Source organism: Elephas maximus, chromosome 9 (genome assembly GCF_024166365.1).
Source record: "Elephas maximus indicus isolate mEleMax1 chromosome 9, mEleMax1 primary haplotype, whole genome shotgun sequence".
Classification (NCBI taxonomy): Eukaryota; Metazoa; Chordata; class Mammalia; order Proboscidea; family Elephantidae; genus Elephas; species Elephas maximus.
In genome coordinates, this window is record NC_064827.1 from 75,580,662 (window position 1) to 75,601,715 (window position 21,054).

At 38.7% G+C, this 21,054-nt stretch overlaps 1 protein-coding gene across 3 annotated transcripts in view; it reads right to left on the bottom strand.

Annotated features, from left to right (window-relative positions):
- The window catches only part of NR6A1 (nuclear receptor subfamily 6 group A member 1), a 269,928-nt gene that overhangs the window by 34,628 nt on the left and 214,246 nt on the right, over positions 1-21,054 (bottom strand). The gene's annotated exons all lie outside the window — the stretch shown is intronic.

The window sequence follows — 21,054 nt, forward strand, 5'->3', positions numbered from 1 at the left end:
CTGAAACAAGCAATCCTGCTCTGGCTAGATCAAGGACACCACCCTCTGCACGCTCACTGGCAAACTTGGGGCGTCTTTGGAGCCTTTATCTCAGGAAGAGACTCCTGCATCCAACTGCCCACCAGCTGGCCATTCCACTAGGATAACCCAGAGATACCACAAACATAGCCAATGTAAAAATAGAACTCATGTGCCTCTCTGCGGGTTTCATCATAATTGGACCAATATCCAAGTGAGAAACCTGGGAGGTATCTTTGACTTGTCCCTCTTCCTTATCTTCCTCATCCACAGCACATCAATTCTACCCTATAGGAAAGTGGTAAGGATTGCTGACAATGTATATAAGAGCCCAGCACATGGTATACACCTAATAAATGACTGTTGCAAGTGTTAACAAGTACAGAGGTTTTAACCGTGCTCAGCTAAGCCAGACAGCCATCCATCCAACAGATGTTTTTTGAGCAATTATTCCATTCCAGGCACTGTTCTAAAGTGTGGATAGAGGAGTGAACAAAAAGGCCCTGGTGAAGCTTACATTCTAGTAGAATATCTACTCTGTGTCCAGGCCCTGCGCTAGGTACTTAGAAATAATTCAGGCATGACCCCCATAGTTAAGGGGCTCACTGATTAGCAACACACAAGTTAGTTAAGGAGGGAATTCAGGATGCATATAGCTCTCCATTTCTTCTTTCCTCAAATTCCACTTGCTCAGGACCAAGCAACTACCAAAGAACAGGCATGTGACAAAAAAGCACCCTGGTGAGAACACTGTGGCGTCAGACCAAGGAATCTCCAGGGAAGATTTTGACCAGAGGCCAAAGCAGGAAATCAGAGATTTGAACCTCACTCCTGAGTATGAAGCAAGGTCTAATGACTGAGAACATAGCCCTCAAAACTAGAGAGATCATAATCTGAACCCCAGCTCTGCTACTTACCAGCTGGGTGAATTGGGAAAATTGAATTTCTTTACCTCTCTGAGTCTAGTTTCTCTCATCTGTAAAATAGGGATTATATGATACCTATATTTTTTATAACTCATGGATAAAGTACTCAGCACAGTGCTGGGGTTACAGTAGACAGCAAATAAATGTTAGCTATTAATTTTCATTGTTATTATCCTAGCAGGTGTACACTTAATATGACGACAGTCTTAAAAGCATTTGAAGGCAATGTGAAAGGAGGGGCGTGGCAGTGTATATAGGAGGGATGTTGAAAAGGAAAGAAGCTAGCATTTATGGAACCCTTGTTATATGCCAAGGAGTCCTGGTGGTGCAGTGGTTAAAGCGCTCGTTTGGCAACCAAAAGGTTAGTGGTTCAAACCCACAAGCTGTTCTGCGGGAGAAAGTTATGACAATCTCCTTGTGAAAATCTTACAGCCCTGGAAATCCTATGGGGCAGTTCTACTCTATCTTACAGGGTCTCTATGAGTCAGAATCAACTTGACAGCAATGTTTTTTTTTTTTTTTTTGGTCATTATATGTCAGGTGCAAATGGTTAATGCACTTGGCTGCTAACCAGAAAACTGGTGGTTTACATCCACCCAGAGGCACCTTGGAAGAAAGGCCTGGCCATCTACTTCTGAAAAATAAGCCATTGCGCATCTAATGGAGCATAGTTCTACTCTCACACATATAAGGTCACCATGAGTCAAAATCAATTTGATAGCTTTTTTTTTTTAACTATATGATTTCCATTTGTAATAGGTTAAGTCATGGCCACCTAATCCCTGGAACCTGTAAAAGTTACCTTATAAAGAAAAAGGTTCTTTACAGATGTGATTAAATTGAAGATGTTGAGATGAGGAGATTATCCGATGTTACCTGAATGGGCCCTAAATGCAATCACCAGTGTGCTTAAGAGACAGAAGCAAAGGGATATTTGATACAAAGAGAAGACACACGTACACAGAGAAGAAGGTGATGTGAAGACAGAAACAGCGACTAGCCACAAGCCAAGGAATGGCAGCAGCCACCAGAAGCTGGAAAAGGCAAAGAATAGATTCTCTTCTAAGGCCTCTGGAGGCAGTGCAGTCCTACCTACTAACACCTTGATTTTGGCTCAGTGGTACTAATTTTGGACTTTTGGCATCCAGAACTGTGAGAGAATAAATTTTGTAGTTTTAAGCCACCTAGTTTGTAGTAATATGTTACAGCAACAAAAGAAACTAATACACCATTTTTTTCAGATGGGAAAACAGACATATTAAGGCTCTTGTCTAAAGTCACAGAGCAAATGGCAGGTATGCAGAGAAGCAGATACATGACCACACAACTAGGGAAACCACCACTCATTCGTCAGTTTTTCGTACCGTGTGGTGGCTTGCATGTTGCTGTGATGCTGAAAGCTATGTCACTGGTATTTCAAATACCAGGAGGGTCACCCTTGGTGGACAGGTTTCAGCGGAGCTTCCAGACTAATACAGACTAGAAAGAAGGACCTACTCCTGAAGGTGGTCTACTCCTGAAAGTATTGGCTAGTGAGAATGTTATGAATAGCAGCGAACATTGTCTAATATAGGGCCAGGAGATGAGCCCCTTAGGTTGGAAGGCACTCAAAATATGACAGGGGAAGAGCTACCTTCTCAAAGTAGAGATGGCTTTAATGATGTTGATGGAGAATAGCTTTCGGGACCCTCATTTGCTGATGTGACACAACTCAAAGTAAGAAGAAACACCTGCAAATATCCATTAATAATCAGAACACGGAATGTATGAACTATGAATCTAGGAAAACTGTAACTGTCAAAAATTAAATGGAATGCTTAAAGATTGATATCTCTAGGCACTGGTGAGCTGAAATGGACTGGTAGTGGCCATTCTGAATCAGAAAATGATATTGTCTACTATGCCAGGGATGACTAATTGAAGAGGAACGGTGTCACGTTCATCATTAAAAAAAAAAAAAAACCCCAAGACCTATCCTGAAGTACAACACTGTCAGTGATAATATCCTTACGCCTACAAGGAAGATCAGTAAGTATGACTATTATTCCAATTTATGTATCAACTACGAATGCCAAATACGAAGATATTGAAGATGTTTACCACTTCTAGTCTGAAATTGATCAAACATGCAATCAAGATGCACTGATAATTACTGGTGATAGGAATGCGAAAGTTGGAAACAAAGAAGGATCAGTAGCCGGAAAATAGGGCCTTGGTGTCAAAAACGACCCTGGAGATCACATGATAGAATTTTAAGACCAACGACTTCTTCATGGCAAATATCTTTTTTCAACAACATAAATGGTGACTGACTATACATGTTGGCCTCACCAGATGGAATACAAAGGAATCAAATCAACTGTATCTGTGGAAAAAGACAATTGGAAAGCTAAATACCATCAGTCAGAACAAAGCCAGGGGTTGACTGCAGAACAGACCATCAATTGCTCCTATGCAAGTCCAAGTTGAAGCTGAAGAAAATTAAAACAAGTCCACGTCAGCCAAATTACGACCTTGAGTATATCCCACCTGAATTTTAGAGACCATCTCAAGAATAGATTTGATGCATTGAACACTAATGACCGAAGACCAGACGCACTGTGGGATGGTATCAAGGGCATCAAACATGAAGAAAACCAAAGGTCATTAAAGAGACAGGAAAGAAAGAAAAGAACAAAATGGATGTCAGAAGAAACTGTGAAACTTGCTCTTGAAAGGAGAGCAGCTAAAGTGAAAGGAAGAAATGATGAAGTAAAAAAGCTAAGAAGATTTCAAAAAGCGGCTTGAGAAGACAAACTATTATAATGAAATGTGCAAAGACATACAGTTAGAAAACCAAAAGGGAAGAACACTCTCAGCATTTCTCAAGCTGAAAGAACCGAAGAAAACATTCAAACCTCGAGTTGCAATACTGAAGGATTCTATGGGCAAAATACTGAATGACGCAGGAAGCATCAAAAGAAGATGGAAGGAATACGGAGTCACTGTAACAAAAAGATTTGGTTGACATTCCACCATTTCAAGAGGCAGCATATGATCAAGAAACAATGGTATTGAAGGAAGATGTCCAATCTGTGCTGAAGGCACCGGCAAAAAACAAGGCTCCAGGAATTAACGGAATACCAACTGAGATATTTCAACAAACCAATGCAGTGCTACAAATGCTCATTTGTCTATGCCAAGAAATTCAGAAGACAGTTACCTAGCCAACTGACTGGAAGAGATCCATATTTGTGCCCATTCCAAAAAAAGGTGATCCAACAGAATGCAGAAATTATCAAACAACATCATTAATATCACATGCAAGTAAAATTTTGCTGAAGATCATTCAAAAGCAGTTGCAGCAGTACATCGACAGGGAACTATCAGAAATTCAAGCCAGATTCAGAAGAGGAACCAGGGGTATCATTGCTGATGTCAGACGGACCTTGGCTGAAAGCAGAGAATACCAGAAGATGTTTACCCGTGTTTTATTGACTGTGCAAAGGCATTCAACTGAGTGGATCATAACAAATTATGGATAACACTGTGAAGGATGGGAATTCCAGAACACTTAATTGTGTTAAACTTAACTGTACATAATATTAATTGTGTTTCACTTAACTATACACTTAACTTACATAGACCAAGAGGCAGTCGTTTGAACAGAACAAGGGGATGCTGTGTGGTTTAAAATCAGGAAAGGTGTGTGTCAAGGTTGTATCCTTTCACCATACTTATTCAATCCATATGCTAAGCAAAAAATTCAAGAAGCTGGACTATACAAAGAAGAATGTGGCATCAGGATTGGAGGAAGACTCATTAACAACCTGCATTCTGCAGACGACACAAACTTGCTTGCTCAAAGTGAAGAGGACTTGAAGCACTTACTGATGAAGATCAAAGACTACAGCCTTCGGTATGGATTGCACTTCAACATAAAGAAAAGAAAAATCCTCACAACTGTACCAATAAGCAACATCGTGATAAACAGAGAAAATACTGAAGCTGTCAAGGATTTCATTTTACTTAGATCCACAATCAATACCCATGAGAGCAGCAGTCAACAAATCAAGTGATGTACTGTATTGGGCAAATCTGCTGCAAAAGATCTCTTAAAAGTGTTCAAATGCAAAGATGTCACTTTGAAGAGCAAGGTGTGCCTGACCTAAGCCATGAAATTTTCAATGGCCTCATATGTATGTGAAAGCTGGACAATGAATAAGGAAAACAGAAGAATCAATGCCTTTGCATTACCATGTTGGTGAAGAATGTTGAATATTCCATGAACTGCCAGAAGAACTAACAAATCAGTCTTGGAGGAAGTATAGCCAGAATGCTTAGTAGTGAGGATGGTGAGACTTCATCTTATGTACTTTGGACATGTTATCAGGAAGGACCACTCCCTGGGGAGGGGCATCATGCTTGGTAAAGTAGAGGTTCAGGGAAAGAGAGGAAAACCCTCAACAGGATGGGGTGACACAGTTGCTGCAATAATGGGCTCAGCATAGCAACAACTGTGAGGATAGCACAGGGTTGCTATACATAGGGTCAACGTACATAGGGTCGCTGTGAGTCAGAACTGACTTGATGGCACCTAACAACAGCTAGGAAAGAAGAGAAAGACACGGAAAGAGGAATAATTGCCTAGTTTCTTGAGGACTAGTTTCTAGTTACTGACCTTTCTGAGGCTTAGTTGTACTTCCTAACTTGAGCAAATTGACAAACTGATGCTCCCGTGTTCTTGTAATACTTTTTTTTTTTTTTTGCTTAAGCTAACTTAAGTGAGTTTCTGTTATTTGCAACTAAAAGAAACTCAGCTAAGATAACCTATAAAAATGGTCCCAGTGTAATGAGCATTCCTTTTCTTTTCCTTTTGAAAACACAAAGAAAACTAAACATAAACATTAGACCAAAGTCACAACAGCAAATTTAAAAATGAACCAGGAAAGGCCAACAGGCAAAACAAATGGTGTAACAATAGCACTGTGTCTGGGCAGGAAACACTGGTGACATAGTGGTTAAGAGTTATGGCTGCTAGCTGAAACGTCGGCAGTTAGAATACACCAGGCGCTTCTTGGAAACCCTGTGGGGCAGTTTTACTCTGTCCTATAGGGTCACTATAAGTTGGAATCAACTCCATGGCTTGGGCACGTCTCGACATGGAACACTTCTGGGAAGTCATGATAGGCTACCAACCAACCAACCAACCCACTGCTGTCGAGTCCGAAAAATCTAAATTTTCTTATTTTAAGTTAAAATCTTCAATATTTCATTAGATATATACATTATAGTACAAACCACAGTGCCACTAGAATATACTTTAAGAATAGTTACAGTTAATTTCCACAAGGACCATACCTCCCTTTCTTTACTGATATGACTTCGCTGAACACCAACCACAACTAGGCACTGTGCTTTATTTGCATTAACTCACATAATTCTCATAGCCCCATAACCCGTTGCCTCGAGCTGATTCCTACTCATAGCCACCCTACAGGACAGAGTAGAACTGCCCCATAGGGTTTCCAAGGAATGGCTGGTGAATTCAAACTGCCAACCTTTCAGTTAGCAGCTGATCTCTTAATCACTGTGTCACAAGGGCTCCAAAACATGAGGTTTAAAGAACAGAGAGGGAGCACTGGGATATGAACCAGGACCTCTTGATTGCAGTCAAATGATCTGCATAACCCCGTAAAACCAAAGCAAAACCCGTTTCTGTCAAGTTGATTCTAACTCACAGTGACCCTTAGATGTGTAAAAACAGAGGCTCAAAAAAGGTTAAGTAATTTGTTCATCTAGAAAGTGGCTGACCCTGATCTGCTTATATCAGAACTGGACTACAATAACCTCTTCATAAAGCATTCACAGGACATTCTCTACAGCATCTGGATCTGGAGCAAAGGATCCCACTAAATGGTCATCAAATACAAACCTGTTAACTTGCTTACTACATTCTTTTTCCTTATTTTTTTTTTATTTTTGATGGCGTATGTTTTCAGTATTGGAATGCATGCTTACTAATTGAGTGTGTTTAAATTTCTGGTTGGTAATGTGAATTTTGGGAGCCCTGGTGCCATAGTGGTTAAAAGCCAGGTGCTAACCAAAAGGTCGGCAGCTCAAATCCACCAGCCGTTCCTTGGAAACTCGATGGGGCAATTCTACTCTGTCCTATAGGATTGCTGAGTCAGAATCGACTCGATGGCAACGGGCTTGGTTTTGGTTTTAGTATCAATTTTGAGAAATATGACCTGGTAATACAAGCCACCAAGGAGGCAAGTGGCACTGTGGTGCCACTGATCTGTTGGTATGGCAATATACCAATGAGAGCTACATAATAATTTATTGCAGGCACCTTTCCATTTTTTTCCATTAGGTTACATGGGGAACCTCTGGTTTTCCAAATGTGACACAGAAAAACCAAAACAAACCAATCAGGGCTCCCTAACTATCACAGAGAAAAGTCATAATTATGCTTGCAAGCCTTATCTCACAAAAGAAAAAAAAAAAAGGCAAAAGCTTATAAAACTAACACATCCAGGAAGCATCACCTAATAGAATGTTCAACTTACATAACAATCAGGCTTCAACTCAGCTCTGTTGAGCTTCACACATGTCAAAAGGGACCACTTTGACAATAAACATGTTAGAACCAGAATAACACCTTACCTACGAGGTTCAGAGGCATAAAAAGTGGCTGGTATGCTGTTAACTCAATGGTAATGACAGAGTTAAGAACATGCTTATCTTGTAACACTTCTTGTACTTTTCATCATAGTTCAAAAAGGCCACACTAGACTAGATGGGCACGAAGAGATTAGATTCCCTCTGAGCTCTATGACTGTTTCTCTGTTTGGCCACAGCTACTCTTATTGCCAAGCTCTGTTTCCATAAACAGCACTGGCCTATGCCACAGATCAAGAACGTATTCAAAAGGGAGCTTCTCAAAGGTGCAAGAGAAAGGACTTCTCCAGATCAATCAAGGATTATACCTTGAAAGAAGCATTTGGCAAATTTCTCTCACAGTATGAGGAAAAAGATCACAATAACAGGAGCAGCTATTGTTAAACGAGGAATTAGGTGTGGGCCTTTGTGCCAAGCACTTAATATATATTATTGTGCTAAACCACCATAACAAGCCTAAGTGAGGAGCTCTCATTTCACATATGAGGAAACTGAGGCTCATGAAGTGATATTTCTCCCCAACAGCCACCTAGCTAGTTAGCGAGGGAGCCAGGGCTGGAAGCTCAGAGCAAGGTCTCCCTTTGTAAATGAACAAGCTAAAGCAAAATGACACTAATAGTGTCCGGCCAGATGTGAGATGTAGATTTCTGCACCTTCTATTGTTCTAAAGGACTTGAAGGGTATTTAAAACATGTTTACATCCATGATCGCACTTGCACAAGGTTGGGCCAAGGATTATTCCTATCTTACACATAAGGCAAAGCACATTCAGTAAGCACCAACTGTGTACTATGCAATGTGCAAGTTTCCACGTGTTGTATTATTAATTTATTCATTACAGTAACTGTGAGAGGTATTATTATTCCATATTACAGATTTGGAATCTTAGGGTTAGAAAGAGCCTTAGAAATTGCCTTGAACATGCTGTACCCAAGGCATAAATTCTCTCTAAAATATTCCAAGACAAGGGATTGTCACACACTCTACTTACACATCTCTAGTAACTCAATACAGTAGGGAACTTAATTCCACTTTTAGACAGCTCAAATGGTACAAAAGCTTTCCCCACTGCCCTGAGCTATGCGCTCATGGACAAAAGTAAATGTACAACCTAGTTCATATACCAATCACTCAGAGATTTAAAGATAATAATAGAGTTCCCAACTGTGATTTTTATTTTTCCATTCCCTACTATTAATGAATCGTACAGTGTCAAAATCGCTCTTAAAACTAAGTATTGAAAATGGAACAGTTTGTTTTTCTTAATACAATATAAGATTGAATTAGCTGTGCCTGTTATGTTTCTGGAAACCCTGGTGGTGTAGTGGCCAAGAGGTCAGCAGTTCGGATCCACCAGGCGCTCCTTGGAAACTCTATGGTGCAGTTCTAATCTGTCCTATACGGTCACTATGAGTCGGAATCGACTTGATGGCAGTGGGTTTGGTTTTTGGTTTTGGTTACGTTTCTGCAGGTGCCAACATACCACTAAGCACTATAATTACTAAACCTTTGTGATATGCTACACATTTTATAATGAGAGAACTAAAGCTCAGAGAGATAAAGAAACTTAATCTTGGTTATACAACCAGTCAAGAGTGGAGATGAAATTAGAATTCAAGACCTTCCAATTTTAAGGCTGTTTTACTTCCAATTCATCACACATTTCACATCTGGTTCACAGTCATCTAAAATCCAAAGTATTTTATCTCACAAGGTACCACTAACTCATCTTTCTTTTTATTCTTTTTTAAAACAATAATTCATGTCTTTCTTATTCCATTCTTGGGAAACCAATGGCAGAATTTCACATTTGTCCCTGATCAATTTTTATCTTTATATAAATAAATTCTATATGTCATTCTAGTCTACTGAAATCTTTGGTGATCCTTGCTTGCCACCCAGTATGTTAGTTATTTCTCCTACTTCCTTCTCTACAAAAATGGTCAGTATGACATTATTTCCATTTCCATCCTGAAAGCAATATTGAACAGGATGTAGCCTTCGGGCAAGCTGCTGGAGCCCCTTTTCCAGTCTGACTTAATCATTAAAAAAAAAAAAAAAAAATCATTAGCATTCTAGAAATGGTTGCTAAACTAGTTGTGTCACTTCACTAGGCCAGACACTCCAGTCTTTCATACATAAAGATGTCCCAAAAGACTGTCATATGTCAGATTCATTACATCTACAGTATCCCCTTGACTAGTGAGCCTATCACAAAAGGAAATGCTAACAACCATCCCTAATTCAGTGCTCTTAATCTATTAATTTAGTGCTCTTCATTCAGTGTTCTTAACCTATATTAAGCCATTGCTGTCGAGCTGATTCTGACTCACAGCGACCCTATAGGACAGAGTAGAACTGCCCCATACAGTTTTCAAGGAGAAGCTGGTGAATTCGAACTGTCACCTTTTGGTTAGCAAACGAGCTCTTAACCACTACACCACCAGGCCTCCAATCTATATTAATCTACCTAAAATATAACAGGAGAAAATCAGGCAAACAGCACTTCAAAGTGAAGACTATTGTTCACGGTAACTGCAGTGCCCATAAATAAGAGGGAAGAGTTGATAAAAAGCTGAAGATGTGAAAAATGATAGGTATTTGAAATCCTGAACAAGGTAGTTTGCTATCTACAAAAACAAAATGGATATAAGACAGTGTGGGTAAAGAGAAGACTCTTCCTAATTTATCAGAGAAACTGAATGTTCGTCTTGGTCAGCAGTACCAAAAGAACAAGACTCCATAGGAAAAAAAGGTGATTCCAGGTTTGAAGCAGGGTATATTCAAGATCAGCCTAGCTGAGTTATCCGTGCCTAATAATGGGGTCAAAAGGATACAGGAGGCAACATAAAAAGCTTCCTTATTATCCTAAGAAGCGCAATTTAAGCAACAGAATAATGACAGCAATGGGTTAAAATGTTTCAAAATATAAAAACCAGTGAGTTCATAATAATATTAAAAAGAAAAACCTCATTACCACTGGAGGTTTCTAGGACACAAATTCTGAAAATTGATAAATAAAAGGAGAAAAATCAAATATTAATACAAAAAGTATTAGAATCTTCCTCTATGTCCCCCCCTCCCGCCCCTGGCCAAGAGTAAGAGAAGAGAGCAGGTGGAAACCAAGACAGCTTTTAAGAAACTTTAAATTTTAATGGAGGACTAAATGTACCAGTAAAGAGACAGAGTGGTAGAATGGATTAAAAAACACGATCCGTCTATATGCTGTCTACAAGAGACATACCTTAGACTTAAAGACACAAACTAAAACTCAAAGGATGAAAAAAATATATATCAAGCAAACAATCAAAAAAGAGCAGGAGTGGCAATATAATTTCTGACAAAAAAAACTTTAAAGCTAAATCCACCACAAAGGATAAGGAGAGACATTATATAATGATTAAAATGACAATATACCAGGAGGACATAACCACATTAAACATTTACGCACCCAAACACAGGGCTTCAGGATACATAAAACGAACTCTAACAGCATTGAAAAGCGAGATAGACAGCTCTACGATAATAGTAGAAAACTTTAGTGGAAAAGATTGGAATCAGGTGAACAGATCTACCTGGCAGTCAAGGGAGCAGGCTTGGCTGGGGAGGTAGAGTTAATCTCAGGGACTCTGGCAAGGTAAACCTCAGCTCAGGAATATGAGAAGTGGCAACTATTGGCCGTATGAATCTCTTGTGCAGAGCAGCAGAACACAGAGATTAAGAATTTGGGCTCTAGAGTCAGATTCCTTGGGTTCAAATCTAGGATCCGTCACTTGCTAGCTGCGTGACTTTGAGAGTTTCTTAACCTCTCTAGAGGTGCCTCGGTTTCCGCATCAATAAATGTGGATAATATTACCTTTTTTCAAAGAACTGTTGTGAGAATCAGTGAGTTAACAGATGACCTATAAATGGAATGGCACGTAAGTTTCCTCCTAGTTTGTATCAGAATAAAATGGCTTTTCAAAATATAAATTGCTAGACAATATTGTTGCTTAATTATCTTTCTTTTTTAACCTAAAAAAAAAAAACAACTTAAAATTATGCTAGCACAGAAGAGGAGTACTTCAGTCAGTCGGATGGCAAGGGAAGATGATGACAGATTCCATAAAGAAGGTGAGTTCCAAAGCATGCATACCAGTTAGTCAAGTGAAGGTGGAGGAGAGGGCACAGACAGAACAAACAATGAGCATATAAAGTTGTGTCTTAGGTTTGGTGTTGGAAACCCCTCTCTAACTTGGGTTTCCTTTAAGAAGAATCTCATTCTTTTCTAAAACATCCAATATAGTTCACTAAGCTTCAGCAAAACTATGAAGATGAGATACACAGAAATAGCCAAAGATATAATATCAGGTTACGTCCACCTCTCCATATGTAGAAGAGTCATGGTCTATTCGTGATTTTATTCCTGCAAAATGATCTAAAAGGAGCTTGCCCGTTACCCAGGATAAAATAAATGTAACTATACAGGAGCATTATTAGAAAAAAGGTAACATGCTTGGTCTTTGCTATAATCTTCCAAAGGTTAGGAATAGTCCAAAGGAAAGGAGGAAGGTAGAAGTAGGAAGGGGAGACAGGCAGGGAGGAGAGGCAGACAGAAAATGTTTTAACAGGAACTGTCATACTAAATTTCATTTCTTCAGATTTAAGGACTCCTACTGACACTTTTTTTTTTACTGACAGACAAAAGCAGATGCAGACCTTGGTCTGGATCTCTGTGGACACATTAATTTTCAGAGGCAGAAATGCCAAGGTGAAATAATGGAAATGATGAATAAGCATCTGATGTTACTGACCTAGACAATTAATAACAATCTGAAGCAGGTACAGAACCCTAGCAACATCTTTTCAGAAAATCACTGACATATGTTTGCTCAAATAAATGAATATTCCCATTTCCACATCATTTACGAAGAAAAAAAGTAAATAAGAACAAAGATATTTACAACCAAACCTCGTCATTAAATCTGACCGGAATTTTACAACACTTAGGTTCTTATTTTTTAAAAAGTTACAGAATCCCTCAGTTACACCTAACCAAACATATCATCAAGTCAAGGTTAACTTTATAGGTAAGCCTCAATCAAAGACACTAACATCTGGCACCATTCGTGTTACACATAAGAGGCTCATTTTGTTGAATGAATGAATTCATGGACACATGGTTAGGGCATCATGACTACTGTTTCTGGAAAAAGAACGAGAAAAAAATATCAAAGTACATCACATGTAGTAAAGATAAAATATTGCCGTGAAAACTTTGTTTCCATTAAAGTATGTGCATTTTTATGTCTGTGTGTACATGTGTGTGGTGGGGCATAGGGTCACAATGTACTATGGATTGTGGTGTAAAAAGTCTGAAATACATCGGCCTGGTGGTTAAGACAGACTGGGTATAAATCACAGGTCTGCTACTTCCTAGCTTTTTGCCTGACTATGGGCAAGCGATCTACTTCTTTAAGCCTCAATACTTTTTTAAACTTCAGATTTAATGACACATTTAATTCCCAGCAACTCCATTAAGATGTTCTGTCAGATGAGAACCTGATAATAGCTAACATGTCCATGGTACCTGCTATGTAACAAGGTCTGCTCTAAATGTATCATGTATAATAATTTACTCATCCTTCACAGGAATTCTATGTGATAGATACTATTATTATTCCCATTTTACAGAGTAGGAAACTGAGACCTGCAGAGGCTAAGAAATATACCCAAGATCCCAAAGCTAGCAGACAGCAGAAGCAGGATTCTAAGTAGATAGTCTTACACCAGGATCTAAAACCTTTCAAATGATACTATACTTCTTAGCAAAATGTCTACTACATAGTAAAAGTATATAATAAATGTTGGAGCCCCTGCGTGGTACGGTTAACACACTCTGTTGCTAACTGAAAGGTTGGAGGTTTGAGTCCACCCAGAGGCACCCTGGAAGAAAGGCCTGGCGTTCTACTTCTGAAAAATTAGCCATTCAAAAATTCTACAGAGCATAGTTCTACCCTGACACACATGGGGTCGCCATGAGTTGGAGTCAACTTGACAGCAACTGGCATATATTAAATATTAGTTGTTGTTATTGTTATTAAAGACAGGTGTTCTGTCAGATGAGAACCTGATAAAAATTTACAACTTTATGAAACATTGTTAAGTTTTTTTTTTTTTTAATTCTATCTTAAAGTAACAAATAGTGCTTAAAAATAAGCTTTGATAAGATTCAACATTCATTCATTATAAAACCTCTGAACAAATCAGGGATAGGAGGGAACGTCTTTAATATGATAAGGGTTATCTAAGCACACTTGTACCAAATATTATATTTAATGGTGAAATGCTAAACACTTTTCTTTTGAGATTAGAAATAAGACAACAATAACCCATTATCAAATATTCATTCAACATTATACTAAAGGTTCTAGTAAACGAAGACATATGCAAAAATTAACCATATTTCCACAAACCAGTCACAAGCAGAAATGAAAATTTTAAAAGATGCCATTTATAATAGCATCAAAAACCATAAAATACCTCGTAATCAATCTCATAAAGACATATAAGTTATCTATGGAGAAACTGTAATATAACGTAACATAAAATACCACTAAAATAATCTGGAATATGTTTAAATAAACGGAGAGATACGCTATGTTCATAGACTGGAAATGTCATTACTGTGCATCTATGGTTATTTAATTTATAATAAAGGTGTCATTGCAGAGTAGTGAGTAAAAGACAGTGTTTTCCGTACCCAGTGTTGAGATGATTGGATACCGATATGGGAAAAAAAATGACACTTGATCCTACCTCGCACCATATAAAAAATTAAGTCAAAGTAGACTGAATACCTAACTATCAAAGGCAAAAATAATACAGCTCTTAGAAGATAATGAAGGAAAATATCTTCATGACCTTATATTAGGAATAGATTTTTAAAACAGGATGTAAAAAGTACTAACCATAAAGGAAAAGATTAATAAAACTAGACTACATTAAAATGAGAGGAGCCTGGTGGCACAGTGGTTAAGAGCTTGGCTGCTAACTGAAAAGTCAGTAGTTCAAACCCACCAGCCTCTCCCGGAAGAAAGATATGGCCATCTGCTCCATAAAGATTACAGCCTTGGAAACCCTATGGGGCAGTTCTACTAACCATAAAAGAAAAGACTAATAAAATTGGATGGCATTAAAATGAAGAACTTCAAGAGAGTGAAAAGGCAAGCCGTGGCGTGTGAGAAGATATATGCCTACCAAGAGCTCATATCCAAAATATATAAAACACCTGTATATCAATAAGGAAAAGGCAACAAGATTAGATAGGAACCTTAGGGGGCAGTGAGTTTATGTTAAGGGGGAAGAACAACTAAGAAAAAGATGGTGAGAATGGTTGCATAACTTGAAGAATGTAATCAATGTCACAGAATTGTATGTGTAGAAATAAATGGTTGTAACTGGTGTTATGTTTTGCTGTGTACATTCTCAAAAACAACAAAATAGAATAAAAAAAAAAAAAAGGCAATCCAGTAGAAAAATGGGCAAGAGACTTGAATGGGCATTTCACAAAGGAGGATATCCAGGTAATCAGTAAACTTATAAAAATGATGTTCAAACCTATTAACCAGGGCATGCAAATTAAAACCACAATGATATACTATTATACATTTATTAGAATGGCTAAAATTTTAAAAGCCTTCAAGTGATGGTAATGATGTGGAATAACTAACTTTAATACACTGCTGGCAGGAGCATCTACTAGTACAACCACTATAGAAAACACTGTGTCATTATCTATTAAAGTTGATGGCATACCTATCCTATGACCCAATTTCCAGGTATACCCAACAGAAATGCATGCACATGTGTATCAGGAGACAAGTTCAAGGATATTCATATAAGCATGCTTTGTAAAAGCCCCAAATTCAGAATAACCCAAATGAAATGGAAAAATCAATTCTCAACTTTATACGGAATGGTACAAGGCTATGAATAGGTAAAACAATGTTGGAAGAGAAGAACAAAGCAGGAGGACTCACACTTCCTGATTTTTAAAACATATTATACAGCTATAGTAATCAAAACAGCTTGGAACTGGTATAACAATAGACACACAGGCCAATGGAAGAGAATTGACAGCCCAGAAATAAACCTATACGTCTGTGGTCAGCCTATTTTTGTCAAGGGTGCTAAGTCTATTTGATGGGGAAAGAAGAGTCTCTTCAATAAATCGTGTTGTGAAAATTCTATTTCCACACGCAGAAAAACAAAATAGGATCCATGCCTCATAAAAAAAAAAAAAAAATACCATACACAAAAACAAATTAAAAATGGATTAAAGATCTACATGTGAAAATAAAACCATAAAATTCTTAGAAGAAAATGCAGGAGCAATGCTGTCAGGCCTAGCTTTTAACAATGGATTATCAAATATAATAACAAAAGCACAAACAGCAAAAAACAAAATTAAATAAATGGAACCTCAGAAAAATTAAAAAATTTTGTACATCAAAAGACTTTACCAAAAAATATGAAAAGACAAGCTACCGACTGGGAGAATATCTTTGGAAACCATATACCTGATAAGAATCTAATAACCAAAATATACATACACCTTAAAAACAAAAAGACAAGTAACCATCATAAAATGGGCAAAGGACTTGAATCTTCACCAAAGAGGACATTCAAATGGCTACCAAACACATGAAAAGATGTTCAATGTCATTAGCTATCAGAGAGATGCCAATCAAAGCCAGGAGATACCATTTCACTCCCACTAGGATGGCACTGGGTAGAATGGGGTGTGTGTGTGGGGGGGTGGCGGTGGGAGGTGGGCGGGGGAGGGGAGGACCCCTGGTGATACAGAGTGGTTAAAGTGCTGGGCTGCCAACCAACTGGTTGGCAGTTTGAACTTACCAGCTGCTACCAAGGAAAAAGATGTAGCAATCTGCTTCCATGAAGATTATAGCCTAGTAAACCCTACCCTATGGGGCAGGTCTACTCTGTCCCATAGGCCTGCTATGAGTCATAATCAACTCAGTGGCACACAAAAACAACAGGATGGCTAAGACAAAAAAAAAAAAAAAAAAAAACAGAAAATAAGAAATGTTGGCAAGGATGTGGGGAAATTGGAACCCTTATCCATTGCTGGTGGGAATGCAAAATGGTACAGCCGTTGTGGAAAGCAGTGTGGTGGTGCCACAAAAACTAAAAATAGAACTACCAGATGACCCAGCAATTTCACATCTAGGTATATACCCAAAAGACTTGGAAGCAGAAACTCAAACAGATACTTGGATACCAGTGTTCACTGCAGCACTATTCACAATAGCCAAAAGGTAGAAACAACCTAAACGCCCATCAACAGATGAATAAACAAAATGTGGTACATAATACAGCGGAACACTACTCAGTAGGAAAAATGCTACAGAATGGGTGGAACTTGAAGACACTAAGGAGCCCTAGTGGCGCAGTGGTAAAGTGTTTGGCTGCTAACCAAAAGGTTGGCAGTTCAAACCCACCTGCTGCTATGTGGGATAAAGGTGTGGTAGTCTGTTTCCATAAAAATTACAGCCCTGGAAATCCTATGAGGAAGTTCTACCCTGCCCCAAAAGACATTATGCTGACTGAAATAAGTCAATGAGAAAAGGACAAATATTCTATTACCTCATTTACATAAAAAGATAAGAACAGAAAAATGTAGAGAGACTCAAAGTTTATTAGTGGTTGCCAGGGGCTGGGGGCGGGGAGGTGAGAGGGAGTTATTGCTTATAAAGTACTTTCAGTTTATGGTGATGAAAAAATTGCATTAAGGTTAGGGTTGCGCAGCCAATTAATGTAATTGCTGTCAATAAGTTGTACCATCTGTAAAAACTTGAATTGGTAAAAATTGTGTGACAGATATATTTACAAAAAGACAAAAAAAAAAAAAAAAAGAATAGCTGCTGAGAGTGCTTATGTACAATTAAACATTTCAAGGGATTTGGTTCCTTGGTTTGGAGGTGTAGGGCCACGGTTTCAAGGGACACCCCAGTTAACTGGTCTAATGATGTATTTACTGCTTCTGTACTACCTCCTAGTTCATTTTGCAGTGCCTGGGGTCTTAAACGCTTGGAAGCGGCCATTCAAGGTACAACAATTGGTCTCTATTTGCTGAAGCAACAGAGGAAGAAGGAGAGTCAGGCACAGGAGGAGGATATAGAATGCATGGTTAATTGCTTCCATTGACAACTGACTAGAACTGGAATCATGCTCAGCTACTATTACTAGGCATTTTGTTCTAAAATTCTACAGAAGAGTCCTGATCAAAAGGGGGAAAATGTAGAGCAGATTTTCAGATCTCATGGACTCCAGACTTTCTGGAGTCACTGCGTCTATTGCCCTGAGATCATCTTTAAAGCTTAAACCAAAAATATTCCCTGAAATCTTCTTGAAAGCAAACAATAGTTTAGCTTAACTAGTTAAGAATGTCTGCTTTGAACATTGCTTTTTTTTTAATTTGTCAAATATATCTATTTTTTAATTTTTATTGTGCTTTAAGTGAAAGTTTACAAATCAAGTTAGTCTCTCGCAAAGAAAACTTATATACACCTTGCTAAATACTCCCAACTGCTCTTCTCCTAATGAGACAGCCCACTCCCTCCCTCTACTCTCTCTTTTCATGTCCATTTCACCAGATTCTACCCCCTCTACCCTCTCACTTCCCCTCCAGACAAGAGATGCCAACATAGTCTCAAGTGTCCACCTGATCCAAGAAGCTTGCTCCTCACCAGCATCCCTCTCCATCCCATTGTCCAGTCCAATCACTGTCTGAAGAGTTGGCTTTGGGAATGGTTTCTGTCCTGGGCCAACAGAACGTCTGGGGGCCATGACCACCGGGGTCCTTCTAGTCTCAGTCAGACCATTAAGTCTAGTCTTGTTACGAGAATTTGGGGTCTGCATCCCACTGCTCGCGTGCTCCCTCAGGGGTTCTCTGTTGTGTTCCCTGTAAGGGCAGTCATAGGTACTAGCCAGGCACCATCTAGTTCTTCTGGTCCCAAGCTGGCGCGGTCTCTGGTTTATGGGACCCTTTCTGTCTCTTGGGCTCATAATTACCTTGTGTCCTTGGTGGTCTTCATTCTCCTTTGGTTCAGGTGGGTTGAGACCAACTGATGTATCTTAGATGGCTGCTTGCTAGCGTTTAAGACCCCAGACGCCACTCTCCAAAGTGGGTTGCAGAATGTTTTCTTAAAAGATTTTATTATGCCAATTGACTTAGATGTCCCCTGAAACCATAGTCCCCAAGTCCCCGCCCCTGCTACACTGGCCTTCGAAGCATTCAGTTTATTCAGGAAACTTCTTTGCTTTTCGTTTAGTCCAGTTGTGCTGACCTCTCCTGTATTGTGTGTTGTCTTTCCCTTCACCTAAAGTAGTTCTTATCTACTATCTAATTAGTGAATACCCGTCTTCCACCCTCCCTCCTCTCGTAACCATCAAAGAATATTTTCTTCTTTGTTTAAACTATTTCTCGAGTTCTTAAAATAGTTGTCTTATACAATATTTGTCCTTTTGCAACTAAATTCACTCAGCATAATGCCTTCCAGATTCCTCCACGTTATGAAATGTCACAGATTCATCACTGTTCTTTATCAATGCATAGTATTCCGTTGTGTGAATATACCATAATTGATTTATCTATTCATCCGTCGATGGGCACCTTGGTTGCTTCCATCTTTTTGCTATTGTAAACACTGCTGCAATGAACATGGGTGGAACACTGCTCTTTTAAGATCTATATGGGATCAAATTGACAACAGCAACTCAAAAGATTAGTAGGAAACTTAGGGGGCAGTGAGTGAGTTTATGTTAATGGGTGAGGAACAACTAGAAAAAGGAAGGTGAAAATAGTTGCATAGCTCCAAGAATGTATGTAATTAATGTTATTGAACTGAACATATAGAAATTGTTGAACTGGTGTATGTTCTGCCATATATATTCTCAACAACAACAGCAAAATAGATTATATATAAAAAGAATAACCCAAATGTCCAAGAATATTACTACAGATAAACAGTGTATATTCACATGATGGAATACTATGAAACATATGACTACCGCAACAACATAGATGACTTATACAATGTTGGATGGAAGAACTCAGAAAGAAAATTTACATTAAGTTTAAAAAAAGCAAAGAGGGGAAAGTGGCATATAGTGTGGAGAGTGCGGGGTGTGGGAGATGTTGGCAGAGGGAGGACACAAGACTCTTGGGTGCTGGCAATGTTCTATTTCTTGACCTGGGTGGTGCTTGCTTTATAACAGATCATTAAGCAGTACATTTATATTTTATATACTTTCTCTAAGTGTTATACGTCACAATAAAAAGGCTGAAAACAAAAGACAGCAGGGCACTTCAGGAAAGGGAAACAACACCAACAATGGAAAAAAATAGGAAGACGAATGCAAGGTGTATTTACAGGAACGGCAGGAGACATTGAAGTAGGGAGATCTTATGTAGGGGCGGAGGAGATAATGTCTAGAAAACTAGACTAGACTGTAATAGATTTTATCCTACTGAAAAAAGGCTACTGAGATTTTTGAAAAGAGTGGTGTTCTAGAAATATTAACCTCACAGTGATGTTCAGGGTTTAACAGCAAGGAAAGATGGACAGTAGGGGATCTCAGTAACAGGAATGGAAAAGAATGAAAGAATACGAGTTGAAAGAAAGCTTAGTGAGCCTACAGAGGGCTTGCTGATTTACTGGATTGCAGAGGGGGAATGAGAGGAGAAGGGGATAAGAAAGTGTCAGAGATGAACTCATGATTCTAAACTTAGGTGGCTGTGAGAAATATGGTTATCACTGACAAAAAAAAGGAAGAAAAGGCTGAGAGATGGGCAAAATCAATGGCTGTAGTTCAAGAGAGAATAATGGGTAAGTCAAGCAGAAAATATTCTAAAGGCAGTTATTTAGGGAACAATGGTTAGGTTAGAATTAGGGATTTGAGAGTCATCATCACATGGAAGAGTAGAAGCTGCGGCAACGGACTGGAACTTCAAGTGGGGAGGTGATGTGTGGAGAAGCAGCAGCAGGATAAAACCTAGACATAGAGGAGGGAAGTTAGGGAAAGAAAGTGAGATGACATGGTCAAAGAAGAAAGAGAAAGAATATAAATCTGTGACTATCAGAAAAATAAGGGATAAGAAGATTTCACAGAGAAGACAGCATTGTCAAATGTAACACAGGTCAAAAAGTGTGAGGAATAAGAAAAAGTTAAAGGTCACTGCTGAAAACAATTTCAGTGAACCTGGTCAGACAAAAATCCTGAGTGAAGAATAGGTGAGTGGTAAAGAAATAATAGTTACAGATCACACTCCACTCATAAGGGACAGAGAAACATTATTTTGCAGGAAAATGCAATAAAGTATGTTTACTTTTTAACTAGGGAAGATTCACGCGCATTTAAAAAAGATAAATATAAGAACAAA